Source organism: Phyllobates terribilis, unplaced genomic scaffold (assembly GCF_046119375.1).
Source record: "Phyllobates terribilis strain yellow unplaced genomic scaffold, ASM4611937v1 Scaffold_5__5_contigs__length_657084704, whole genome shotgun sequence".
Classification (NCBI taxonomy): domain Eukaryota; kingdom Metazoa; phylum Chordata; class Amphibia; order Anura; family Dendrobatidae; genus Phyllobates; species Phyllobates terribilis.
Window position 1 is genome coordinate 87,053,473 of NW_027362765.1, and position 12,397 is coordinate 87,065,869.

The following is a 12,397-nucleotide window of genomic DNA, read 5'->3' on the forward strand; positions in this document are numbered from 1 at the left end:
TGCACCAGCAGAATAGTGAGTGCAGCTCTGGAGTATAATACAGGATGTAACTCAGGATCAGTACAGGATAAGTAATGTAATGTATGTAGACAGTGACTGCACCAGCAGAATAGTGAGTGCAGCTCTGGAGTATAATACAGGATGTAACTCAGGATCAGTACAGGATAAGTAATGTAATGTAGGTACACAGTGACTGCACCAGGAGAATAGTGAGTGCAGCTCTGGGGTATAATACAGGACGTAACTCAGGATCAGTACAGGATAAGTAATGTATGTGCACAGTGACTGCACCAGCAGAATAGTGAGTGCAGCTCTGGAGTATAATACAGGATGTAACTCAGAATCAGAACAGGATAAGTAATGTATGTACACAGTGACTGCACCAGCAGAATAGCGAGTGCAGCTCTGGAGTATAATGCAGGATGTAACTCAGGATCAGTACAGGATAAGTAATGTAATGTATGTACACAGTGACTGCACCAGCAGAATAGTGAGTGCAGCTCTGGGGTATAATACAGGATGTAACTCAGGATCAGTACAGGATAAGTAATGTAATGTATGTACACAGTGACTGCACCAGCAGAATAGTGAGTGCAGCTCTGGGGTATAATACAGGATGTAACTCAGGATCAGTACAGGATAAGTAATGTAATGTATGTACACAGTGACTGCACCAGCAGAATAGTGAGTGCAGCTGTGGAGTATAATACAGGATGTAACTCAGGATCAGTGCAGGATAAGTAATGTAATGTATGTACACAGTGACAGCTCCAGCAGAATAGTGAGTGCAGCTCTGGAGTATAATACAGGATGTAACTCAGGATCAGTACAGGATAAGTAATGTAATGTATGTACACAGTGACTGCACCAGCAGAATAGTGAGTGCAGCTCTGGAGTATAATACAGGATGTAACTCAGGATCAGTACAGGATAAGTAATGTAATGTATGTACACAGTGACTCCACCAGCAGAATAGTGAGTGCAGCTGTGGAGTATAATACAGGATGTAACTCAGGATCAGTACAGGATAAGTAATGTAATGTATGTACACAGTGACTGCACCAGCAGAATAGTGAGTGCAGCTCTGGAATATAATACAGGATGTAAATCAGGATCAGTACAGGATCAGTAATGTAATGTATGTACACAGTGACTGCACCAGCAGAATAGTGAGTGCAGCTCTGGAATATAATACAGGATGTAAATCAGGATCAGTATAGGATCAGTAATGTAATGTATGTACACAGTGACTCCACCAGCAGAATAGTGAGTGCAGCTCTGGAGTATAATACAGGATGTAACTCAGGATCAGTACAGGATCAGTAATGTAATGTATGCACACAGTGACTGCACCAGCAGAATAGTGAGTGCAGCTCTGGAGTATAATACAGGATGTAACTCAGGATCAGTACAGGATAAGTAATGTAATGTATATACACAGTGACTCCATCAGCAGAATAGTGAGTTCAGCTCTGGAGTATAATACAGGATGTAACTCAGGATCAGTACAGGATAAGTAATGTAATGTATATACACAGTGACTGCACCAGCAGAATAGTGAGTGCAGCTCTGGAGTATAATACAGGAGGTAACTCAGGGTCAGTACAGGATAAGTAATGTAATGTATGTACACAGTGACTGCACCAGCAGAATAGTGAGTGCAGCTCTGGAGTATAATACAGGATGTAACTCAGGATCAGTACAGGATAAGTAATGTAATGTATGTGCACAGTGACTCCACCAGCAGAATAGTGAGTGCAGCTCTGGAGTATAATACAGGATGTAACTCAGGATCAGTACAGGATAAGTAATGTAATGTATGTACACAGTGACTGCACCAGCAGCATAGTGAGTGCAGCTCTGGGGTATAATACAGGATATAACTCAGGATCAGTACAGGATAAGTAATGTAATGTATGTACATAGTGACTGCTCCAGCAGAATAGTGAGTGCAGCTCTGGGGTATAATACAGGATGTAACTCAGGATCAGTACAGGATAAGTAATGTAATGTATGTACACAGTGACTGCACCAGCAGAATAGTGAGTGCAGCTGTGGAATATAATACAGGATGTAACTCAGGATCAGTACAGGATAAGTAATGTAATGTGTGTACACAGTGACTGCACCAGCAGAATAGTGAGTGCAGCTCTGGAGTATAATACAGGATGTAACTCAGGATCAGTACAGGATTAATAATGTAATGTATGTACACAGTAACTCCACCAGCAGAATAGTGAGTGCTGCTCTGGAGTATAATACAGGATGTAACTCAGGATCAGTACAGGATCAATAATGTAATGTATGTACACAGTAACTGCACCAGCAGAATAGTGAGTGCAGCTCTGGGGTATAATACAGGATGTAACTCAGGATCAGTACAGGATAAGTAATGTAATGTATGTACACAGTGACTGCACCAGCAGCATAGTGAGTGCAGCTCTGGGGTATAATACAGGATGTAACTCAGGATCAGTACAGGATAAGTAATGTAATGTATGTGCACAGTGACTGCACCAGCAGAATAGTGAGTGCAGCTCTGGAGTATAATACAGGATGTACTCAGGATCAGTACAGGATAAGTAATGTAATGTATGTACACAGTGACTAAACCAGCAGAATAGTGAGTGCAGCTCTGGAGTATAATACAGGATGTAACTCAGGATCAGTACAGGATAAGTAATGTAATGTATGTACACAGTGACTGCACCAGCAGAATAGTGAGTGCAGCTCTGGAGTATAATACAGGATGTAACTCAGGATCAGTACAGGATAAGTAATGTAATGTATGTACACAGTGACTGCACCAGCAGAATAGTGAGTGCAGCTCTGGAGTATAATACAGGATGTAACTCAGGATCAGTACAGGATAAGTAATGTAATGTATGTACACAGTGACTGCACCAGGAGAATAGTGAGTGCAGCTGTGGGGTATAATACAGGACGTAACTCAGGATCAGTACAGGATAAGTAATGTAATGTATGTACACAGTGACTGCACCAGCAGAATAGTGAGTGCAGCTCTGGGGTATAATACAGGATGTAACTCAGGATCAGTACAGGATAAGTAATGTAATGTATGTACACAGTGACTGCACCAGCAGAATAGTGAGTGCAGCTCTGGAGTATAATACAGGATGTAACTCAGGATCAGTACAGGATTAATAATGTAATGTATGTACACAGTAACTCCACCAGAAGAATAGTGAGTGCTGCTCTGGAGTATAATACAGGATGTAACTCAGGATCAGTACAGGATCAATAATGTAATGTATGTACACAGTAACTGCACCAGCAGAATAGTGAGTGCAGCTCTGGGGTATAATACAGGATGTAACTCAGGATCAGTACAGGATAAGTAATGTAATGTATGTACACAGTGACTGCACCAGCAGCATAGTGAGTGCAGCTCTGGGGTATAATACAGGATGTAACTCAGGATCAGTACAGGATAAGTAATGTAATGTATGTGCACAGTGACTGCACCAGCAGAATAGTGAGTGCAGCTCTGGAGTATAATACAGGATGTACTCAGGATCAGTACAGGATATGTAATGTAATGTATGTACACAGTGACTAAACCAGCAGAATAGTGAGTGCAGCTCTGGAGTATAATACAGGATGTAACTCAGGATCAGTACAGGATAAGTAATGTAATGTATGTACACAGTGACTGCACCAGCAGAATAGTGAGTGCAGCTCTGGAGTATAATACAGGATGTAACTCAGGATCAGTACAGGATAAGTAATGTAATGTAAGTACACAGTGACTGCACCAGCAGAATAGTGAGTGCAGCTCTGGAGTATAATACAGGATGTAACTCAGGATCAGTACAGGATAAGTAATGTAATGTATGTACACAGTGACTGCACCAGGAGAATAGTGAGTGCAGCTCTGGGGTATAATACAGGACGTAACTCAGGATCAGTACAGGATAAGTAATGTAATGTATGTACACAGTGACTGCACCAGCAGAATAGTGAGTGCAGCTCTGGGGTATAATACAGGATGTAACTCAGGATCAGTACAGGATAAGTAATGTAATGTATGTACACAGTGACTGCACCAGCAGAATAGTGAGTGCAGCTCTGGGGTATAATACAGGATGTAACTCAGGATCAGTACAGGATAAGTAATGTAATGTATGTACACAGTGACTGCACCAGCAGAATAGTGAGTGCAGCTGTGGAGTATAATACAGGATGTAACTCAGGATCAGTGCAGGATAAGTAATGTAATGTATGTACACAGTGACAGCTCCAGCAGAATAGTGAGTGCAGCCCTGGAGTATAATACAGGATGTAACTCAGGATCAGTACAGGATAAGTAATGTAATGTATGTACACAGTGACTGCACCAGCAGAATAGTGAGTGCAGCTCTGGAGTATAATACAGGATGTAACTCAGGATCAGTACAGGATAAGTAATGTAATGTATGTACACAGTGACTCCACCAGCAGAATAGTGAGTGCAGCTGTGGAGTATAATACAGGATGTAACTCAGGATCAGTACAGGATAAATAATGTAATGTATGTACACAGTGACTGCACCAGCAGAATAGTGAGTGCAGCTCTGGAATATAATACAGGATGTAAATCAGGATCAGTATAGGATCAGTAATGTAATGTATGTACACAGTGACTCCACCAGCAGAATAGTGAGTGCAGCTCTGGAGTATAATACAGGATGTAACTCAGGATCAGTACAGGATCAGTAATGTAATGTATGTACACAGTGACTGCACCAGCAGAATAGTGAGTGCAGCTCTGGAATATAATACAGGATGTAAATCAAGATCAGTATAGGATCAGTAATGTAATGTATGTACACAGTGACTCCACCAGCAGAATAGTGAGTGCAGCTCTGGAGTATAATACAGGATGTAACTCTGGATCAGTACAGGATCAGTAATGTAATGTATGCACACAGTGACTGCACCAGCAGAATAGTGAGTGCAGCTCTGGAGTATAATACAGGATGTAACTCAGGATCAGTACAGGATAAGTAATGTAATGTATATACACAGTGACTCCACCAGCAGAACAGTGAGTTCAGCTCTGGAGTATAATACAGGATGTACTCAGGATCAGTACAGGATATGTAATGTAATGTATGTACACAGTGACTAAACCAGCAGAATAGTGAGTGCAGCTCTGGAGTATAATACAGGATGTAACTCAGGATCAGTACAGGATAAGTAATGTAATGTATGTACACAGTGACTGCACCAGCAGAATAGTGAGTGCAGCTCTGGAGTATAATACAGGATGTAACTCAGGATCAGTACAGGATAAGTAATGTAATGTAAGTACACAGTGACTGCACCAGCAGAATAGTGAGTGCAGCTCTGGAGTATAATACAGGATGTAACTCAGGATCAGTACAGGATAAGTAATGTAATGTATGTACACAGTGACTGCACCAGGAGAATAGTGAGTGCAGCTCTGGGGTATAATACAGGACGTAACTCAGGATCAGTACAGGATAAGTAATGTAATGTATGTACACAGTGACTGCACCAGCAGAATAGTGAGTGCAGCTCTGGGGTATAATACAGGATGTAACTCAGGATCAGTACAGGATAAGTAATGTAATGTATGTACACAGTGACTGCACCAGCAGAATAGTGAGTGCAGCTCTGGGGTATAATACAGGATGTAACTCAGGATCAGTACAGGATAAGTAATGTAATGTATGTACACAGTGACTGCACCAGCAGAATAGTGAGTGCAGCTGTGGAGTATAATACAGGATGTAACTCAGGATCAGTGCAGGATAAGTAATGTAATGTATGTACACAGTGACAGCTCCAGCAGAATAGTGAGTGCAGCCCTGGAGTATAATACAGGATGTAACTCAGGATCAGTACAGGATAAGTAATGTAATGTATGTACACAGTGACTGCACCAGCAGAATAGTGAGTGCAGCTCTGGAGTATAATACAGGATGTAACTCAGGATCAGTACAGGATAAGTAATGTAATGTATGTACACAGTGACTCCACCAGCAGAATAGTGAGTGCAGCTGTGGAGTATAATACAGGATGTAACTCAGGATCAGTACAGGATAAATAATGTAATGTATGTACACAGTGACTGCACCAGCAGAATAGTGAGTGCAGCTCTGGAATATAATACAGGATGTAAATCAGGATCAGTATAGGATCAGTAATGTAATGTATGTATACAGTGACTCCACCAGCAGAATAGTGAGTGCAGCTCTGGAGTATAATACAGGATGTAACTCAGGATCAGTACAGGATCAGTAATGTAATGTATGTACACAGTGACTGCACCAGCAGAATAGTGAGTGCAGCTCTGGAATATAATACAGGATGTAAATCAAGATCAGTATAGGATCAGTAATGTAATGTATGTACACAGTGACTCCACCAGCAGAATAGTGAGTGCAGCTCTGGAGTATAATACAGGATGTAACTCTGGATCAGTACAGGATCAGTAATGTAATGTATGCACACAGTGACTGCACCAGCAGAATAGTGAGTGCAGCTCTGGAGTATAATACAGGATGTAACTCAGGATCAGTACAGGATAAGTAATGTAATGTATATACACAGTGACTCCACCAGCAGAACAGTGAGTTCAGCTCTGGAGTATAATACAGGATGTAACTCAGGATCAGTACAGGATAAGTAATGTAATGTATGTACACAGTGACTGCACCAGCAGAATAGTGAGTGCAGCTCTGGAGTATAATACAGGAGGTAACTCAGGGTCAGTACAGGATAAGTAATGTAATGTATGTACACAGTGACTGCACCAGCAGAATAGTGAGTGCAGCTCTGGAGTATAATACAGGATGTAACTCAGGATCAGTACAGGATAAGTAATGTAATGTATGTACACAGTGACTCCACCAGCAGAATAGTGAGTGCAGCTCTGGAGTATAATACAGGATGTAACTCAGGATCAGTACAGGATAAGTAATGTAATGTATGTACACAGTGACTGCACCAGCAGAATAGTGAGTGCAGCTCTGGAGTATAATACAGGATGTAACTCAGGATCAGTACAGGATAAGTAATGTAATGTATGTACACAGTGACTCCACCAGCAGAATAGTGAGTGCAGCTCTGGGGTATAATACAGGATGTAACTCAGGATCAGTACAGGATAAGTAATGTAATGTATGTACACAGTGACTGCACCAGCAGAATAGTGAGTGCAGCTCTGGAGTATAATACAGGATGTAACTCAGGATCAGTACAGGATAAGTGATGTAATGTATGTACACAGTGACTGCACCAGCAGAATAGTGAGTGCAGCTCTGGAGTATAATACAGGATGTAACTCAGAATCAGTACAGGATAAGTAATGTAATGTATGTACAGAATGACTGCACCAGCAGAAAAGTGAGTGCAGCTCTGGAGGATAATACAGGATGTAACTCAGGATCAGTACAGGATAAGTAATGTAATGTATGTACACAGTGACAGCATCAGCAGAATAGTGAGTTCAGATCTGGAGTATAATACTGGATGTAACTCAGGATCAGTACAGGATAAGTAATGTAATGTATGTACACAGTGACTGCACCAGCAGAATAGTGAGTGCAGCTCTGGAGTATAATACAGGATGTAACTCAGGATCAGTACAGGATAAGTAATGTAATGTATGTACACAGTGACTGCACCAGCAGAATAGTGAGTGCAGCTCTGGGGTATAATACAGGATGTAACTCCGGATCAGTACAGGATAAGTAATGTAATGTATGTACACAGTGACTGCATCAGCAGAATAGTGAGTTCAGATCTGGAGTATAATACTGGATGTAACTCAGGATCAGTACAGGATAAGTAATGTAATGTATGTACACAGTGACTCCACCAGCAGAATAGTGAGTGCAGCTCTTGGGTATAATATAGGATGTAACTCAGGATCAGTACAAGATAAGTAATGTAATGTATGTACACAGTGACTGCACCACCAGAATAGTGAGTGCAGCTCTGGAGTATAATACAGGATGTAACTCAGGATCAGTACAGCATAAGTAATGTAAAGTATGTACACAGTGACTGCACCAGCAGAATAGTGAGTGCAGCTCTGGAGTATAATATAGGATGTAACTCAGGATCAGTACAGGATAAGTAATGTAATATATGTACACAGTGACTGCACCAGCAGAATAATGAGTGCAGCTCTGGGGTATAATACAGGATGCAAGTCAGGATAAGTAATGTAATGTATGTACACAGTTACTGCACGAGCAGAATAGTGAGTGCAGCTCTGGAGTATAATACAGGATGTAACTCAGGATCAGTACAGCATAAGTAATGTAAAGTATGTACACAGTGACTGCACCAGCAGAATAGTGAGTGCAGCTCTGGAGTATAATACAGGATGTAACTCAGGATCAGTACAGGATAAGTAATGTAATGTATGTACACAGTGACTCCACCAGCAGAATAGTGAGTGCATCTCTGGAGTATAATACAGGATGTAACTCAGGATCAGTACAGGATAAGTCATGTATGTACACGGTGACTGCACCAGCAGAATATTGAGTGCAGCTCTGGAGTATAATACAGGATGTAACTCAGGATCAGTACAGGATAAGTAATGTAATGTATGTACACAGTGACTCCACCAGCAGAATAGTGAGTGCAGCTCTGGAGTATAATATAGGATGTAACTCAGGATCAGTACAGGATAAGTAATGTAATGTATGCACACAGTAACTCCACCAGCAGAATAGTGAGTGCTGCTCTGGAGTATAATACAGGATGTAACTCAGGATCAGTACAGGATCAATAATGTAATGTATGTACACAGTAACTGCACCAGCAGAATAGTGAGTGCAGCTCTGCGGTATAATACAGGATGTAACTCAGGATCAGTACAGGATAAGTAATGTAATGTATGTACACAGTGACTGCACCAGCAGCATAGTGAGTGCAGCTCTGGGGTATAATACAGGATGTAACTCAGGATCAGTACAGGATAAGTAATGTAATGTATCTGCACAGTGACTGCACCAGCAGAATAGTGAGTGCAGCTCTGGAGTATAATACAGGATGTAAGTCAGGATCAGTACAGGATAAGTAATGTAATGTATGTACACAGTGACTGCACCAGCAGAATAGTGAGTGCAGCTCTGGAGTATAATACAGGATGTAACTCAGGATCAGTACAGGATAAGTAATGTAATGTATGTACACAGTGACTGCACCAGCAGAATAGTGAGTGCAGCTCTGGAGTATAATACAGGATGTAACTCAGGATCAGTACAGGATAAGTAATGTAATGTATGTACACACTGACTCCACCAGCAGAATAGTGAGTGCAGCTCTTGGGTATAATATAGGATGTAACTCAGGATCAGTACAAGATAAGTAATGTAATGTATGTACACAGTGACTGCACCAGCAGAATAGTGAGTGCAGCTCTGGAGTATAATACAGGATGTAACTCAGGATCAGTACAGCATAAGTAATGTAAAGTATGTACACAGTGACTGCACCAGCAGAATAGTGAGTGCAGCTCTGGAGTATAATATAGGATGTAACTCAGGATCAGTACAGGATAAGTAATGTAATATATGTACACAGTGACTGCACCAGCAGAATAATGAGTGCAGCTCTGGGGTATAATACAGGATGTAAGTCAGGATAAGTAATGTAATGTATGTACACAGTGACTTCACGAGCAGAATAGTGAGTGCAGCTCTGGAGTATAATACAGGATGTAACTCAGGATCAGTACAGGATAAGTAATGTAATGTATGTACACAGTGACTCCACCAGCAGAATAGTGAGTGCAGCTCTGGAGTATAATACAGGATGTAACTCAGGATCAGTACAGGATAAGTCATGTGTGTACACGGTGACTGCACCAGCAGAATATTGAGTGCAGCTCTGGAGTATAATACAGGATGTAACTCAGGATCAGTACAGGATAAGTAATGTAATGTATGTACACAGTGACTCCACCAGCAGAATAGTGAGTGCAGCTCTGGAGTATAATATAGGATGTAACTCAGGATCAGTACAGGATAAGTAATGTAATGTATGCACACAGTAACTCCACCAGCAGATTAGTGAGTGCTGCTCTGGAGTATAATACAGGATGTAACTCAGGATCAGTACAGCATCAATATTGTAATGTATGTACACAGTAACTGCACCAGCAGAATAGTGAGTGCAGCTCTGGGGTATAATACAGGATGTAACTCAGGATCAGTACAGGATAAGTAATGTAATGTATGTACACAGTGACTGCACCAGCAGCATAGTGAGTGCAGCTCTGGGGTATAATACAGGATGTAACTCAGGATCAGTACAGGATAAGTAATGTAATGTATGTGCACAGTGACTGCACCAGCAGAATAGTGAGTGCAGCTCTGGAGTATAATACAGGATGTAACTCAGGATCAGTACAGGATAAGTAATGTAATGTATGTACACAGTGACTGCACCAGCAGAATAGTGAGTGCAGCTCTGGAGTATAATACAGGATGTAACTCAGGATCAGTACAGGATAAGTAATGTAATGTATGTACACAGTGACTGCACCAGCAGAATAGTGAGTGCAGCTCTGGAGTATAATACAGGATGTAACTCAGGATCAGTACAGGATAAGTAATGTAATGTATGTACACAGTGACTGCACCAGCAGAATAGTGAGTGCAGCTCTGGAGTATAATACAGGATGTAACTCAGGATCAGTACAGGATAAGTAATGTAATGTATGTAGACAGTGACTGCACCAGCAGAATAGTGAGTGCAGCTCTGGAGTATAATACAGGATGTTACTCAGGATCAGTACAGGATAAGTAATGTAATGTATGTACACAGTGACTGCACCAGGAGAATAGTGAGTGCAGCTCTGGGGTATAATACAGGACGTAACTCAGGATCAGTACAGGATAAGTAATGTATGTGCACAGTGACTGCACCAGCAGAATAGTGAGTGCAGCTCTGGAGTATAATACAGGATGTAACTCAGAATCAGAACAGGATAAGTAATGTATGTACACAGTGACTGCACCAGCAGAATAGCGAGTGCAGCTCTGGAGTATAATACAGGATGTAACTCAGGATCAGTACAGGATAAGTAATGTAATGTATGTACACAGTGACTGCACCAGCAGAATAGTGAGTGCAGCTCTGGGGTATAATACAGGATGTAACTCAGGATCAGTACAGGATAAGTAATGTAATGTATGTACACAGTGACTGCACCAGCAGAATAGTGAGTGCAGCTCTGGAGTATAATACAGGATGTAACTCAGGATCAGTACAGGATAAGTAATGTAATGTATGTACACAGTGACTGCACCAGCAGAATAGTGAGTGCAGCTCTGGAGTATAATACAGGATGTAACTCAGGATCAGTGCAGGATAAGTAATGTAATGTATGTACACAGTGACTCCACCAGCAGAATAGTGAGTGCAGCTCTTGGGTATAATATAGGATGTAACTCAGGATCAGTACAAGATAAGTAATGTAATGTATGTACACAGTGACTGCACCAGCAGAATAGTGAGTGCAGCTCTGGAGTATAATACAGGATGTAACTCAGGATCAGTACAGCATAAGTAATGTAAAGTATGTACACAGTGACTGCACCAGCAGAATAGTGAGTGCAGCTCTGGAGTATAATATAGGATGTAACTCAGGATCAGTACAGGATAAGTAATGTAATATATGTACACAGTGACTGCACCAGCAGAATAATGAGTGCAGCTCTGGGGTATAATACAGGATGTAAGTCAGGATAAGTAATGTAATGTATGTACACAGTGACTTCACGAGCAGAATAGTGAGTGCAGCTCTGGAGTATAATACAGGATGTAACTCAGGATCAGTACAGGATAAGTAATGTAATGTATGTACACAGTGACTCCACCAGCAGAATAGTGAGTGCAGCTCTGGAGTATAATACAGGATGTAACTCAGGATCAGTACAGGATAAGTCATGTGTGTACACGGTGACTGCACCAGCAGAATATTGAGTGCAGCTCTGGAGTATAATACAGGATGTAACTCAGGATCAGTACAGGATAAGTAATGTAATGTATGTACACAGTGACTCCACCAGCAGAATAGTGAGTGCAGCTCTGGAGTATAATATAGGATGTAACTCAGGATCAGTACAGGATAAGTAATGTAATGTATGCACACAGTAACTCCACCAGCAGAATAGTGAGTGCTGCTCTGGAGTATAATACAGGATGTAACTCAGGATCAGTACAGCATCAATATTGTAATGTATGTACACAGTAACTGCACCAGCAGAATAGTGAGTGCAGCTCTGGGGTATAATACAGGATGTAACTCAGGATCAGTACAGGATAAGTAATGTAATATATGTACACAGTGACTCCACCAGCAGCATAGTGAGTGCAGCTCTGGGGTATAATACAGGATGTAACT